The 16,421-nt window shown below is 43.9% G+C and overlaps 1 long non-coding RNA gene across 1 annotated transcript; it reads right to left on the bottom strand.

Annotated features, from left to right (window-relative positions):
- Window positions 1-9,443: 9,443 nt before the first annotated feature.
- On the bottom strand, window positions 9,444-16,180 carry LOC118602786. The gene is made up of 2 exons (XR_004950766.1): window positions 14,761-16,180; window positions 9,444-13,476 (listed from the first exon to the last, which is right to left on the bottom strand). It is a non-coding gene; the product is annotated as an uncharacterized LOC118602786 (long non-coding RNA).
- Window positions 16,181-16,421: the final 241 nt, after the last annotated feature.

Genomic DNA, 16,421 nt, shown 5'->3' on the forward strand with positions numbered 1-16,421 from the left:
GGAGGCTGAATGTTTCCTGGGCCCGGCCTAGTAAATATTCAGCTGCAATAAAAGCCATGGTCCAGTGAGCAATTAAGAGAAAGAGGCCCAGGTGTCCATAGAGGAGCTGGTTCCTATTTACAAGAATACACAAAGGCTGGCTGGGACACGGCCCTCCTCCTCGACCTTGACTTTACCACAGCAAACAGGCCTGACCAAGAGCTTTCCTCCAGACACTTGCAGCTGGCTGGAAAATGAGCATGATAGTAAACACATGTTGCTTTGCCTGTGACCTGACAAATCAGATTACCTGCCTTAGACACACACAGGGGGTTTGCCATGAGGCAACCTGGAAATGAAGCCCTCTGAAGGTGCAACTGGCTTGTTGTTGCTGTTTCTTGAGGGTCTGAAGTGACTCACACTTTGCAGTTGTGTGGAACACAATAAATTTTATTTATTTTATTGTCCCCTGTTCCAAAGGAGCTAACATCAGCCTTGTTCTTGTCATGAAGCCCAAATATTATCATTCAAAGGCTGTATTTACAAATGAAGCAGGATGGCCATAAAACTGATGACCTTGCTGCTTCTGGAATCTCATAAAAAGTTTCCAAGCTGCTCCTCCCTAGAGTAAATAAGGGTGTTGCAGTTGCTAGTCCCCTGGCAGGGTTCCAGCTGGGCTATTACATTCCTCCCTCCTCAACTTTACTCTGAGCACCAAAAGCCGACTTGTCTATGTGTCAGGGTGCTTAACTCTGAATGTGCTGCTGTGCTTGGAGTATTCAGACCAAGAGGTGGGGACAATGCAGAGAAAAGGAGGGAAATAAGAGAAGAGGCAATCCTGATGGAGAAACTGTTATGTGCCAGGCACTGTGCAAAGGATTTTTCATTAATTTTCTCATTTAAGCTTTGGGATTTAACTCATAGGCTAGCCCTCACTGGAAGCTTTCACTCATATGTCCACATATTGAAAATATCTGTGGCAGACATGGCTCATTTTGTTAGAAGTCACGTGAATACCATTTATTACAATTTATGTATTCCAATGGCCTGTGCAGTAGAAGTGTCCATGTGATACAGATGAGGTCAATGAGAGGCAGTGAACACATATAGGGGTGAGGCTTCAGAGATTCTATTATTTTATTGATGAAGAGTCATACTTAGCTGGCATGTGTCTTTTCTCTTCCTTATTCTTCCTGCTTTAAATGAGGATGTGATTTTAGAAGAGCAGTATCATTCTTATGACCAAAAAAAAAATGAAAGAAGGTAAAACAGAAAGAAGTAAAGAGTCTAGGGCATGGATAGCAACATGGAGATGCTCCCTCAACCCCCATCGACCTGTGTTCAGTCTTCTTGTTACCATGAAAATATATCCCCCTTCCTTGTGATGGTGAACAGACTGGATGGTAGCCCCATGATCCCCATCTTCAGGTGGGTATGTCTTTGTGTGATCCACTCCCCTTAAATATGGATGGGACCTATGACTTGCTTCTAACCAATAGACTATGGCAAAGGTTATCATGTACATGATAACAGTTCTTTATATAGACTTCATCTTGTTAGCAGACTTGCTCTAGAGACTCTCCTTGCTGACTTAATAAAGTAAGCAGCCATACTGTAAAAGCCCACATGGCAAGGTGGTCTATAGGAACTTTGGGAAGCCTCTACAAACTTCAGGAAGCTTCTAGGAACTGTAGGCAGCCTTTAGGAGATAAGGTTGCCTACAGTAAGCAAAGTGCTAGGGCCCTCAGTCCTACAGCTGCAAGGAAAATAGTCAACCAACAACATGAATGAACTTGGAAGTGAATTCTTCCCCAGCCAAGCCTCCAGATTAGAATGCAGCCCAGCTGCATTGCAGCTTTGTGAGACCCTGAGCAGAGGACCCAACTAAGCCATTCTAGACTCTTGATCCACAGAAACTGTGACTAATAAATGCATATTGTTTTAAGCTACTGAGTTTTTTGGCAGTTTGTTATGCAGCGATAAATTACCGATACACTCATTTATACTATTCTGGTCAGCTTTCTGTTATATACACCCACATCGATACACAGTTGGTGCATATACAGATGTACAGCTAGGGAGACCCCCCCAAAAAAGTGTTGAGGGATGGGGGTTGACTCTTAAAGAGGGTAGAAGAGCAGGGGTTGTTGGAAGATGAAGAGAAAGCTGAGGTCTTCGATTTTTCTCCAAGTAGAAGAATTGAGTATTCTCATTCAAAAGGCTTTTAGCTACTGACCATTTAGCTGTTTCTCCAAATGTCATAGGTGACTAAGAACTAGAAACAAGAAAAATTATTATATAACTCTTTGGGATAAGTTTTTGACTGAATTAAAGGTAGGAGAGCACACTATATATTCCTCTTTTCAGTTTTGTTGGAGAGGGTTCAGCAATCTGAAAATAACAGTACTAGCTGGCATCTCTTGAACACTTAGTATGTACAAAGGGCTGTGTCAAGCCCTTCACTCTTTAGTGCTCACAGCCCAGAATGATGATTGCTCCCATATGACAGATGAGAAAACTGACATTCAGAGAAGAGGCAAGTCAGTAGGCAACAGGGTCCACTCCCTACCCAGTATACTATATGTTCATTCTGTTGTAAAAGATGGGAAATAACAGAAAAGAGTAATGAGAGGAACAGAACCACTTTCCATACTCCAAATGCCTGGGAGAAAGCAAAAGCACGAATAACTTTTTGATGTATTTCCTAACAACACAGAGATCAGACTACATATACAAATGTGTATCCTGCATCTTTGTTTTTTTTCAGGGAATATGCCATAAGCAGTTTCTCATGTTCTTCAAAGCTCCTTGTAAGCACTGGCTTACCTTCTATTTCATTAACTGGATGTGCCATAATTTACTAAGGCCCTCTCCTAATACAGACAATTTGAGATGCTTTCCATTTAGGACTATTATGAATAAAGCTGCAATTAACGTCTTTGTGCCTAAAGTTTTTTTCCACATTTTGAGTTTAGGGTAGAATCCTCCAAGTGGTGTGACTAAATCAGAAAGGATGAATACAATTAACATTACTGACACTCTATACCCAGTTGGCTCTAGCTCAGAGATGCCACTATGAGGCTTGGAGACAAGAGAGACTTATATTTCTTGAATAGGACTAGCCCCTCCCATGAACGTTACCATGACGGTCTTCAAAAGTTACTTGAGAGGCTATTTACTTGTCGAAGGCCAGATTTTTTTATTATCATCTGGAATATGGTGCTTTTTCCAGAAGTTCTAAAATTCTAGCCTGAAATTTGGTAAATTTCCCTGGTGTTTGTGTTTTATAAACTGCCTCATGGCCATAGCCTCAGGCAATTTTGTCTATTCCTAAAGAAACACCAGGGCCTCATATGGCTTTCTGATGTGAGCTGACCCCTGCTACATTCTGATTGGTACCCACCAGATTAACCATTTTTTTCTAGATGCTCGAAAGAACAAAATGTCTCTGATCCCAGAGGCACAAAAAAACATGCTTTATTTTGGAGGTAAAATAATGAAAGCTTTTTAAGAATTTTGGTGGGATGGCTAAATGACCCAGGAAAATCAGTTTCTCATCTGCTGCAGATGTATTCTGAATTGGGGTGATAGAGCCAGATTTTGACATGGAAAAGAATCTTAGGCACCTGATAATGAAAAAGAGCTAAGACTCGCTGGACGTTGACTATGTGCCAAGCACAGGGCTAAGCACTTTGAATAGATTGTTTCTTGTCACCTCAGCACAATCCTACCAGATAGATAGACTTATCCCCACCTTGCAGTTGGGAAAATGGAAGGATAAAGAGGTAATAACTTTCCAAGCTCACGGAGCTATTCTGCCAATCATTAGAAAAGATCTTGGAGACCGTGGAGGTCTTACCCTCTGCTCTGAGGCTCCAGGAACCACTGTGGAGGCAAGGGCACCCCAGGAAGGCAAGCTAGAGAGAGAGACTCCCACCCTCTCTCCAATTCTTCTCTCCCCTTATGTTAGGCAGAATAATAGCCCTTCAAAGGTGTCACTGTCCTAACTCCCAGGACCTGTGACTATGTTGTCTTATGGCAAAAGGAATTTTACAGATCTGATTAAATTAAGGACCTTGAGATAGGGAGATTACTGAGGTTTGTTCCAGTGGGCCCAGTCTTGTCACACAGGTCCTTAAAGTGAAGAACCTTTCCAGGCTATGGTCAGAGGGAGCTGTGATTATAGAAGAATGGTTAAAGAGTTGCATGCTGCTAGCTTTGAAGATGAAGGAAAGGCTATGAACCCAGAAATGTCACTGCTCAAAGCTGGAAAAGACAAGGAAATGGTGTTCTCCTGGAGCCTCCTGGAAGGAATGCAGCCTGCCAATGTCTTGATTTTTGCCCAGAGAGACCCCTCTGACTTCTAACACACTGAACTGTTGGATAATAAATGCATATCGTTCTAAGCCACAACCTTTGTGGTCATTTGCCACAGCAGCAAAGGAAACTCGTACTATGGCCCTGCTTCGGTCAGAGGCCCTCCCCTATTGCTTTTGTGATCAGACTTCAGCGTGATATTTCATTTGCAAAATTAAACAAAGGGGAATTTTCCTGCTTGAAAAAAAAAAGTTTAAAATTAATTCATCTCTCTCTTTTTCGTCGGTTTCAGTAAAAAAAAAGGTTGGTGCTCAGAAAAAGGACATGCTTTGCCCACAGTCACACAGTGACAGGGCAACTGGCCCAGTGTTTACTTATAGCCGCAATGAGTGCTCAGAGATCCCCTCCACTGGACCAGGGCTGCAGCTGCGTGCTCTGCCATGTGATCCGGCACTAAATATGTGATGAATAACTTTTGTCACTCAGCCTTCAACAAATATCCACCAGCATGGATCAGCACTGCACCAGACACTTGGCAATCAAGGAGTGAATGCAACCAGGTCCCACCACTGGGAAACCCAGAAGTTACACTACCGAGTGATTTAGAACTATGTCACACAGAGTGTGAAAGAGCATGGAGAAAGGCTACTTGGCCCAGTCCTGGACGCCAGGAAAGATTTTCCAGAGAAAATGTTCTGTGAAGAAGGTTAGCAGTGCAAAGGTGTGGAGAGAAGAAATAGGCAACTTCTACGAGTTGAGAATAGATAAAATGAAGGATTCGAAGAAAAGGCAGTTGCGAGAAGTGAGACAAGTGAGCCTGGGTGAGAACAAAGGGCCTTGTGAGCTAAGTTAAAAATTCACCTGAGTTTACCTTCCATGAGTTCCCTTTACCTGGTGACAATGAGAAGCCATGGAAGGTCTCTCCTGAACTGATGTAGATATAATATCAAGCACAGGACCAGGTCAGAGTAGGGACACAATAAATTTCTGTTGACTCTGAATTAAGTATGGTGATTTGTATAATCAAGGTGTGTGCAAAGTGCAATGGGAGTGAAGAGAAACCGGCCAGCTCTGCCTGGAGGGGGTTGGAAGGGTCACAGAGCAGGTGAAGACCAGGAACTCAAAGGATTATTACAACAAAGGGCACATTAAGTAATTTATTTTTTTCTGCAATCTTCTATTGGCACACAATGACAGTCTCTGGAATCCACCACATTCCTATAAACCTTTCTGTCTTGAAAATTCTTGAAAATTCTAAGGGTATATGGCAGAAACCATTCTTCTACCCCCAATAAATTTTCTTGCCAACAGAATATCAGTTTTACTCAAGACAGCAAGGTGCCCGGCCCTGGGGTGGTTGACTTATGTTTCGTCTAAGTCACTCATGGCTATTCCATTAACATTTGCCAGACAGTCTCTTTCCCAGACTCCTTTGCAGTTAAGGATAAACATGTGACCCAGTTTTGGTTAATAATATTTTGGTCAATTAGATGTAAGTGTAAGTTAGCTGGGAGAACTTCTGGGATATTTTCGTTCTTTCACTGATAAAATGGCATAGTCATTCCAGGAATAGGATTCTTTTCTACTCCACACTCCTGTCCCCTTGGCACCTTTCTATCTATGAACACCATTGTGACATCTGGATGTGCGGCAGCCATATTACAGTCATGAGGCAAACAGCAGAAGAATCAACGACCTATACGCATATGGAGGATGGAAAGGTAGAAGGATAGAGAAGCTCCTGGCATCTTGATAACACCACTGAGGTGCTGTTCTCACTTTAGAATACTTACCTCCAGACTCCCATCCTATGAGATAATCAAATATCTTCATACCTTAAACCACTATCAGGTTTTTGTTACTGGTAGCCAAATATATCCTAAATTGTATAGATGTTTCCAGAAAGAGTACTACCTTCTCACCAGAATTATGAAGCTCTAAGACTCTTAACCAAGTGGTAGTCTATGGCCAGCTAGCCACATGAAGGAAGATGTTTCCCTAGTCCTGGGAGCAGTAAATTTTCTTCCTCTAATCCTCCCTTCTCAACAATGACTCTTCCTTGGCTGGGAAGAGATGTTTGCTCTTCTGATTTCATGCCTCCAAATATCACCCATTGCTTCATTGCCCCTTGCACTTGGCCAGGTCTTTATTCATGGTGGTCCCTCTGGAGGGACCGGCTGGTTAGAAAAGTTGAACTTGTCAAAAATCAGAGTCAGATTCTTCTTGGCAACTGCAAAGGTAAGCTGTCACCAGCCCTGTCAACGGTCACAGCAGAAAGAGAGCTATTTATTCATCCAAGACCTTCATGAGTCACAGTCTAAACATTCTGTGAACCCTCCTCTGGCAAGTCATACCCTGCCTCAGTCACTCTGCCCCAGTCTCTGGAGAGAGTGCTTTCCACCCAGTGCCACTTCAACATAACAGACTCTTGGCTTTTGACTGTCTAATCTTTGGTGTGCACAAGTGGTCATGTTATTAATGACTCTGAGTCATCATTCAGAGCATTCCATCCGGAGTGTGTGTGTGTGTGTGTGTGTGTGTGTGTGTGTGTAGTAGGAGTAAGTTAGAGGTCTACTGTATCATAGATAATATGTGAGACTCCCCATGGCTCTGCCTCTGCCTTACCATATACCTTTCATAATACAATCCGTTCCTTGCATGACAAGTGTTTAAGTTTCTCCACCTCTTGGTGATCCCTCTTTTAAACACTCTTGTTTGTCAATGTGAATTAGGACTCAAAGAATTTAATCATACTTAGGTGGGTCTGCCCAGCACTAAGGGTGAGTCTTTAATCAGAAGTTCTCATCTTTGTTTTAATCTTCTGCCCAGCCTCTGCTTATACAGTAAATATGACTGTCCCCTTTGGAGTAAAAAATGCTCCCGCCTTGATGACACAATTCATAGAAAACTTCACTTTTTACCAACTCCTCACAAGTATGGACAGAGTTTAGGTGTTGCATCTTTCAGGAAGTCTTCTCTAATCTTGTTAAGTGGGGTTCATTCACGAGCCCCTTGGGGAAAGTGCTTGTCATATTGGCAATTCTCTATTCTTGTGCCAGTCATACCGAGGTCTGTGAAAACAAAGTCTATGTCATGCTACTAGAATCCAGAACATTCCTTGACACATAATAGGCACCTCATCTAATGTATATTGAGTAACTAAGGTATAGGGAAAGGACCACCTTATACAACTGGGCAGATCCCAAAACTAGCCATAAGGCCCCTTTACCTTGGAAGAAAGAATTGGGGACAGGACCGACCAGGGGGATGTTACTTATGTTCTATTCATCTATGTCCATTACAATATCAATGTCCTAAAGACATGGACCAAGTCTTACACTTTCCTGTCCAAGAAAAGGAAGTCTAATCTTACCTCCTACCTCTAAGTGGCCATTGGAGTATTGCCTGAAGTGTTCTGTTTGCAATGATAACCTACAAGACCTTGAGTCAAACGTTATAAGGACACTGGGATAGACAGGCTTCCTCCAGAGCCATGGGATAAATGGTGTAGAACACGGATCAACAGGCAAGACTTTTCAATTGGCAGGGACATCATTCAATAGAAAGAGAAAGTTCAAGTCTCAAGGTTCCATCCTGAAATGTCACTAATTGTTAGCAGGTTGGCCAGGTTTGTGAGGGACCCAGCATGGTGCTACTCAGGGTCCTCTAGCCTAACCTCAGGAAACTTGCTCCCACCCTGAAATCCTAACACTGGTGAGCGAAGCCCTCCATGGGATTAGAGGACCAAATGGGTGGGGAGAGAAAAGGCGTACCAAATCTTCGTTAAAAGCTCCCAGATGGAAGGAATGGCAACAGTCAGAAAAATGTTTTAGTTACCAATTAGACCACAAGGACCCTGCCAGGAAAAAAGAAAGGATGTGGATGGAGGAAGTCAGGAGCCTAGAAGAAAATGCTAAGAGAGGAAACCATGGAGTCAGAAATCACCATTCTAGCCTCCTGTTTTCTATTTGACCAACAGTTAGTCACACTGTATTCCTGAACCTCAGGTTCCTCATCTGTAAGATGGAGAAAATAGATCTTAATATTACAGGCTTGCTATAGAGATTAAAGGAAATTGCATGTTCACAGCACCTGATCCATCGTAAGTGTTCAATACACGTAATTATTATCACCACCTAGGTAGGGGCTGAGGATCAAAGTCAGTTTCTTTTTCTGTAATAATGTTATCTCCTCACCTGAATGTTTGTCCCCAGGCTGGTGTAGCCAGGAAATCCCAGGTTTTATCTGACTGTCTTCTAACGATGAATACACCACCTAAGCCCATCTTCACCCTCTTCCTCTAAACTAACACCTGGTACTCTCACATACTAGGTGTCCTCTTTTCCATAAATTAAGGTCATATTTATCTACATGGACTTATCTAAAACCATCCTTACTTGGATCTTGACCTTCTCCAGATCCAATCCAGCTTTTCATTTTTTAATACATACTCTCCAACCCTCCTGACCTCATTGGATTCTCTGACGAAAGACTCCAAGCAACCATCATGGACTTTGGTTTTGGTTTGTCCGTGACTCTTCTGGTTTCCTGTGTCTTTATGAGAAAGCTCTTGTTAGGTCCTAAAATCCCCCAGCCAAGGCCATAGACAGCCAGCTGGCTTACTGACTGAACAACCAAAGCCCTGGGTTCAGACATCTGGCACCAAGACTATGTCCAGGGAAAGTTTATGGAAAACAGTGGTCTCATGTTTCATGCTCATTTTCAGCCCATCACTGGAATAGTGCTGAGACCCTACCCATCAAGGCTAAAATGTCATCGAGAATTGTCATGTGCCTCAGAACAAAGGAAAAGGAAATTGCCCTTCAATAGACAAATATGAGTGTGGAAGTAAACCCAAAAACTGATCAATTACCCTGACCTGAAAAACACTTCCAACATAAAATGCGGGCTCTCTGAAGAACCCAAAGAATAAATACATTCCAAAGTAGTTTCGGGGTGTGATTGACACTAAATAAATTCATCTTCTTGGGACCATGATATAAAGGGGGAGGAAGAAACTCATTGACCACCCGCTATGTGCCAGCCATTTTCCACACTGCATCCTGTAGACTTAACACTACCATTTTTCAGGTGAACTATAAAACTGAGATCAGATTAGTAATTTCCCCTAATAGTCACACATCAAGTGGCCAAGACTGGATGGAAGCCCAGGGTCTCAGCACTCTCATTCCCCAATACTAGCCATAAAAAATGTAAACCTCACCTCCTGGAGGGGCAATTACCACAGAGACATCCTCTCTCTCCTTGGCAGCCACTCCACCCATCTCCTTCCCCCTAGGGACTCTCTTTCGAGATCCTAGCCAGCCAGCAAGCAATTGAGCTTTATTCTTCTTGAATCCCTTCCCAACCTATGTGCCCACTACCTAGAAAGACAGTATAGTACAGCACAGTCATTAAAACTGATTCCAGAGCCAGACAGTCTGGGTTCAAATCATGGCTCCACCACTTACCAGCTGTTTGACCTTGGGCCAGCCTCATCTGTAAAATGGGGGTAATTATAGTAATCTCACAGGTTGCTATGAAGATCAATGGAGGGAGTCCATAAAAGTGCTGACACATAGTAAGGGCTCAATGAGTTTTAGCAACCGTTATTACAAGCCAATTTTACAACACTTGGATGAAGAAATTTTTTCACTCATTGGGCAAATGAAAACTGAAGCAGAGAGCAGTTACTATTATGCCCATGGTCACACAGCTCATCAGAGACAGACTTAGGATTAGAAAGAAAGGTCCACGATTTCTCGTCCAGAGCTCTCTCTCCTCCTGCTCACTGAAGCGAGAGGCAGAAGAAGCAATTAAGCTGTTGATGCAAGGCGTAATCTCCTCTCCCCTCTCCAGCAGTCTGCCCTGTCACATGAACCACAATGAAGTCACCACAAACATCCATTTATTTATAAACCTACAACATTAACCTCGTCACTTAAAAGCCTCTTGGAAACTTGCTGGGTAAAAGCATTTCAGATTCTGTCAGGGAAACAAGCTCCTACTGACATCTTGTCTCCATATGCCTTTGAAAACGTGTTCGGAGCCTCCTAATCCCTCACCAAGGGACGTTCCCTGAACTACATTCTTCTAAAGTTTCCACAGTTGGGTGTGGGTATGCTCTAAAAGCTTTTTTGAAAAATTCCCGTGCTTTGAGTCATGGCAAAATCCGAGGGAAATGAATACTGCCAAAGTTTTCAACATTTACATAAGCTCTTAATCGGCCCTTCAGTTCATTACTGTATGATATATTGATTACACTGCTGTCCAGGCAAAGGAACGGGGTCTTGGAGTCTGCTGTTTTGACTCAAAGAACACAGAAGGACCTTGGAAAACTGATCTGTGAATGGTTCTTGGACCTTAGGAACGGGTTCCAGCTTCTCCCTAAGAGTTTCTTCTTGCACTGTGTTCTTGTTTATTCATGTATTTAGTAAATATTTATTGGTTTGTTTAATTATGGAGACCATCCTAAGTGCTGGAGGTACAATAATAAGTAAAACAGATACGACCCCTGGCTTCATGAATCTTATAGTCTAGATAGGAAAACAGATGCGAATCAAAACAAAGGGTACTATGAGAGCGTGTGGCAAGGGAACATAAACTTGACCACGTCTGAGGTCAGGGAAGGCTTCCCCTGGTAAATGATGTTTCACCTATGATCTGAAGATTTGGGAGTGGAACTTTCTAGGCAGTGTATATACAAACAGAATAGATGAAGTAATGAGAGAGAAAGATGAAGACAAGAGATGAAGCCAATTAATTAGGCACGTCGTTATTCTAGAGCAAAGGGAAGCTGCTGAGAAGTAGTAGACTCCAAGGGCATCATTAGCCTGGTTATTAAAAGATAGTCTCCTTTATATTAGTGTTGTTTCTCTTTCATTGTATACCAACCATTTTTTCTAATAATGTGTTTTATGCACTATTTACTTCACGTATATTATCTCAGTTAGTACTCACTCTAACACTATAAGGAATACACTACCATTATGCCTATTTTATAGGTGAGAAAAGAGAGGCTCAAAGAAGGCAAATAATTTGCCCAAGGTCACACAGATGAGATTGGTGAGATTGGAATCCAAGTCTCTCTGACTCCAGGTCCAGGTTTTTAACAACTCAATACTGTATGTTGCCTGTGGGCCTGAGTTCGGTCTTTCTGATTCTGCTTGGTTCGCTAGAATTCATTCCAGTTGTGAGTTGCTCACTTCTCCAAGCTTCCTGTACGTCATTCCCCACCTAATCATAGCTGACGTCTCTATGACACTTACTTACTGCATGCCACAGACCATGGAAGCACTTCACAAGTATTAGCTCATTTTAATCTTTATCACAACCTATGAAGTGGGTGCTATTATTTTCTTCGCATCCATTTTACAGAGAATGAAAGTGAGTTACAGAAAGGTTGATAGCTTGGGCAAGGACATTCAGCCCAGCGAGGATTCTCACCCGGGCACACTGAAGTCTGACCATGAGACTTATTATTACTATTCTCGCATCTGGCCACATGAAGCTCCTTCAATGTTTCTTGAAAAACCTTCGTCTCTTTTCTCTTCTAGCCTCATATATGCCAATACTTCTTCCTATACACTCTCCCACCCCACAGCCAAACTTCGTCTTCCCTCGGGCTCCCTTCCCCCTGTCCATCCTCCAGGACTCTGGTCAGGGTCTGCTGCCCCTCCTGCGCGTCACCCTAAACATCCCTTCACATAAACCAGACATGTCGACTGCTGGTGCACTTGTCCACCTCCCACACTGGGCAGGGCCCAAGCTGCCCAGACATCGCCATGCCCACAATGCCTGAGACCCGGCAGGAGCGCTATCGCTATTATGAAATGAGTAGTAAATACATAAGTGAGAAAACACTGAAGAATTCTTTTTTGTATCCCATTGTGCTTGGCACACAGCGGGCCTCATTTAATGTTGCCAAATTAATAACTGGCTGTATAGTCTTATTCCCAGATTTATTTTTTCCTTTTGGCTTTTTTTTCTTTTTCTCCCTCTTTGTTTACAAAGTGCACAGATAAGATGATAAAAGTACACAGATCAAGAGTGAGGCCGTTGGTTTACAGGAAGGTTAAAGGAAAGTGAGAATCCAGGAATTTTCCTCTAGCTTCAATGTGGAAAAAAATTATATGTATATGTATATGTATACGTGTGTGTGTGTGTGCGTGTGTGTGTGTGTGTGTGTGTGTGTTCATATATATGTATCAAGGTCTGTTCTAGACCCTGTAGGCAGCTGAGCAGCCTGAGCCTTGGCCTCCTGCACTTATCTCTGCCTGTCCCTCCTGGAACTCAGAGCCCATAGCAGCTGGCCTGGGGGGCTCTGCCCAGTGTGCAGGAGGCCCCGAAAAGGAGGCGGAAGCTAGTGTGAACTGTGATTGTTCCTGAGCCACGGGGACAGTGGCTGTTCTGGGCACTTCAGGAAGTACTTGTTCCAAGAGGTCCTTCCAGCTATTGTTGTGTGGGCCAAACCTGCTGGGCTGGCACCAGGACAGGCTGCCTCCTCCAGGCCAAGGGTGTATCCAGGGTACCGGGGGGCAGGAAGGTAAAAGGCAAGGGTCAGCAAAGGCCACTCAAACCAGGAAGGAGTCTTGGGCTTGTGCTTCTCCTTCCTTCAGGCCATTAGTGTCAGGAGCCACCTGCCTCTAGGTTTAGTTCTGTCTCCTCTTGCTTTGTTTGGCATTGATTAAAGATAGGCCAGATGTTGCCAGCAATGTCATGGCTGGGTCAGTGAGAACTACCACGTACCACAACAGGAGCTTGGGTGTTGGAGTTGCGACTCCAGGCTTGAATACTGGTTCTGCCTCTCTCTGTCTCTTGAGCACTTCCAAATCTCCTCTTTGTCTTCCTCTTCCTCTTGCATAAAGTGGAATGATAACCAGCTTGAGGGTTTATGAGGATGAGTTGAGCTAAGATTGATGACCTGTCTGGTACACAATGGCAGTGGGAAAATGCTAGTTTCCTTCCTTGTCCTAAGCAGCTGGACAAGGCCAGGCAGTGTGGGGACGTGGTTGGGCAGCAGATGTCACGTTCCACTGCATTCCTCCCTATCACAGGCTGCTGGCCTGGGCACTACACCCACTGTTGCCTGAATTCTCCTGACAGCTGCCCTGCTTTACTGCTTGGCCTTGCCCGTGACTCCTGTTTGAACCAGGAAAAGCCTCTGCTCTGCTCCAGTCACTAAAAAATAACAAGAATGATGCAATAAGTGGCTCTCACAGCCACCAACCACAGACAAAGTCCAGGCTTCCAGATCTCTAACCCGAATCCATGCTAAGATTGTAAATCAGTGCCCTTCCGTTCCCATGAATCCTGGGTGCCTCCCATGCAACTGGTCCACCTGGCAGCTACTTCCTTATCTCATGACCAAGGCCACCAATCTAGCCCCTGAGGCACAAATTGGCTGGGGGCAGGGAGTTTCTAAGTACCTAGTCCCTGCAACATGACCTTTCATAATAATAATAACAACACTGATTTTTATTGAGTATTATGTTCACAACACTGTTATAATCTCTTTATATTAGCTCATTAAATCTTCACCAACATATTTGGAGATAGGTACTGTTTAATAGCCCCACTTTACAAAAGAAGAAACTGAGTCTTGGGCAGCGACATCAGCATCGTGGTGGCATAAGACGTGCCTCCTTTCTCTCCCCATTTTTAACAACTGATTACAAAAGTGCCTCCATGGGAGCTGTGAGACCCAGCACCATACGCCAAGGGACCAGGAGGACTCATTCACGTGTGCCTCCGATAATCGGCAGAGACAGCTCAGGAAGGGCTATAGAAGCCGAGTCTCAGAGATCAGTCACTGGCCCAAGCCCACAGAACTGATGAGTTACAGGTAAAATTTAAATCCATTTCCGCAGCTGTCGAGTGTGATATTTTCTGTGTTCCCACCATGCTACTGACTACCAACCCAAACAAAACTGGGAGCCTGAACTCTTTCAAAGCAACACTGCAAAATAGAATTTTCTCCAGCAAACTCATCCTCTAAAACCCCAAACTAAGTTTGATGAGCAAAACAGGGGCCTAGGGGTTCTTCAAAGGGGGAGCAGACAGGAAGTGTGAGTGGTCAGTCCACCAGCTAGGAGAATGATCCTGGATTAGCCACTGTGGGTTCGGGCAAGATCAATGCTGACATTCCAGGATCCCGTGAAACAGTGACCAATCACTGAGTGTTTCCTTGGTATGAGGTCCTGGGCAGAGTGTTTGATATAGTCACAAACTAACTGTAGCTATTTGCCAGGCTTTGCTATAAGTACTTTCCCTTGTATTACCTAATTTAGTCTCCAGAACAACCCTGAGACAGATCTTGCTATCTCCTCCCTCTTCCAGGAAACTGAGACTCAGAACAGTGAAAAAATTCTCCCAAAGCCACCCAGCCAGTAAGTGATATTGGTGGAATTTGAACTCAACTTGTGTGAGTCCAAAACCCATGATTTTCATAAACGGACTACTTACAGCGTCTCCTCCACCTCACACAGGGACGGATGCCAGAAACAGGCACTGTTGTTTTTTTGCTTAATCCACTGTCTGCCCATCTGCAGTTGCTTTTTTTTTCCATTCCGATCATCAATCACAGCGTGACTTAAACGGGTCAGGGAGAGGGGGTCCCCTAGCCGCCCATCCATAGCTACCACAGCCCGCTGCCCACAGAGTCCTTCCTGTGGGCTCCATGACGACAGCTGGGGAAGCCCTATCTTTGAAAATAAACTTACTTGGTTGGGGAGGGGTCCCCCTTATTTGTTTAGTCACAGCCCCAAGGGTAAAGTGGTGGCCTGGCAGCTCCAAGAACTTCTCTGTGCTGAAAAGCCAACTCCAAGAGCTCGGCTGAGCAGGTCTGGAAACTTGAGAACCACACAAACATCAGGGAAAATTCCATGAGTGGTTACCTTTGATGAAAGGACTATACAGTCCCGAGTTCCTTCTCCCAGGGACATCCTGCAAGCTGCCCCTCTTTCCTTTCCTTGCTTTACCCACAAACTAGGTACACCAAGAAACTCTAGGAAGTATGTAGAGGGTGTGAGGCCCAGGAGCCATTTGTCTCAGGGCAGAGGGTCATTCAGAAGTCAATGACCTGCACGCCAGGGCAGATCTTGCTGGCCCGGGCACAAATCCTGCTAATCCTCTGGGCTGTACTGCCCCAGCTGAGTGCAGAGAGGAATAGAGATGGAATTCCTCCCAGTCAGAGGAAAGGTATCCTGCATGACTCCTGGAGGAACTATCTGGAAGCGGGCAGAATTTGAACTGAAGAAGCTTCCAACAAGAATGGCTTTCTGTGGGGTCGCTCATGACCACCAAGTTTACCACACTGCACTAACTGTGCTTCACTCTCTGAGAACAGTTTCTAACATTCATTTAGAGCTTATTTATCAACTGAAATTTCGAACAAATGTTTAAACAAGCGAGCAGTAATTTCTGGGACAAAATCACTTTCACACACAATGTGGACATGGCAAGAATTCGATTTCTTAGCCACAGGATGACTAGTCTTGACCCCATACTGCGTTTTGGGTTGCACAAGTCACCAAATGTTTGCTCAGCTGTACAGGGACATATCTAGACATCACTTGGTACATATTCATTGGCCTTCAGCCACACTCATATAGTTTCATTCCTGTGCCTGAGAGAGACAGCTGGCTTTGGAGTCACAAGGGTCTCATTTCAAATCCCAGTTCAGTCACTGTATTTCTTCACAATCCTAAGCAAGTCCCCGACACTCCCTGGGCCTTGGTCTCCCCATCCACAAAATGGAGTTAGTGCTATCAATTTTGAAAAATTGTTGTAAGGCTCAAAAAATATAATGTCTGTAAAAAGCAACTGGCATATAGTAAGTACTCTATAAATTTAATTTCTTTTTCCTTGTTTCTCACACTGGCCAAAGGAAATCCTATTAATAAAGGACAAAGAAAATAAAAAGAAAGCAAAAGGGAAGGGAAGGGAAGGGAGGAGAGGGATGGAGGGAGGGGGAGGATGGGGAGGTTGGGTTCTGTGGGGCGTTTGTTGTCTTTCTTTTTGTGTTTGTTTCTTTTTTGCTTTTATTTTAGTCTAGAAACACTCCTTCACACTGCGACCTCCATTTCCCTCAAGATTTATTGTGATTCTATCTTTATTTCCTCATC

This window comes from Rousettus aegyptiacus, unplaced genomic scaffold (assembly GCF_014176215.1).
Source record: "Rousettus aegyptiacus isolate mRouAeg1 unplaced genomic scaffold, mRouAeg1.p scaffold_m13_p_5, whole genome shotgun sequence".
Taxonomy (NCBI): domain Eukaryota; kingdom Metazoa; phylum Chordata; class Mammalia; order Chiroptera; family Pteropodidae; genus Rousettus; species Rousettus aegyptiacus.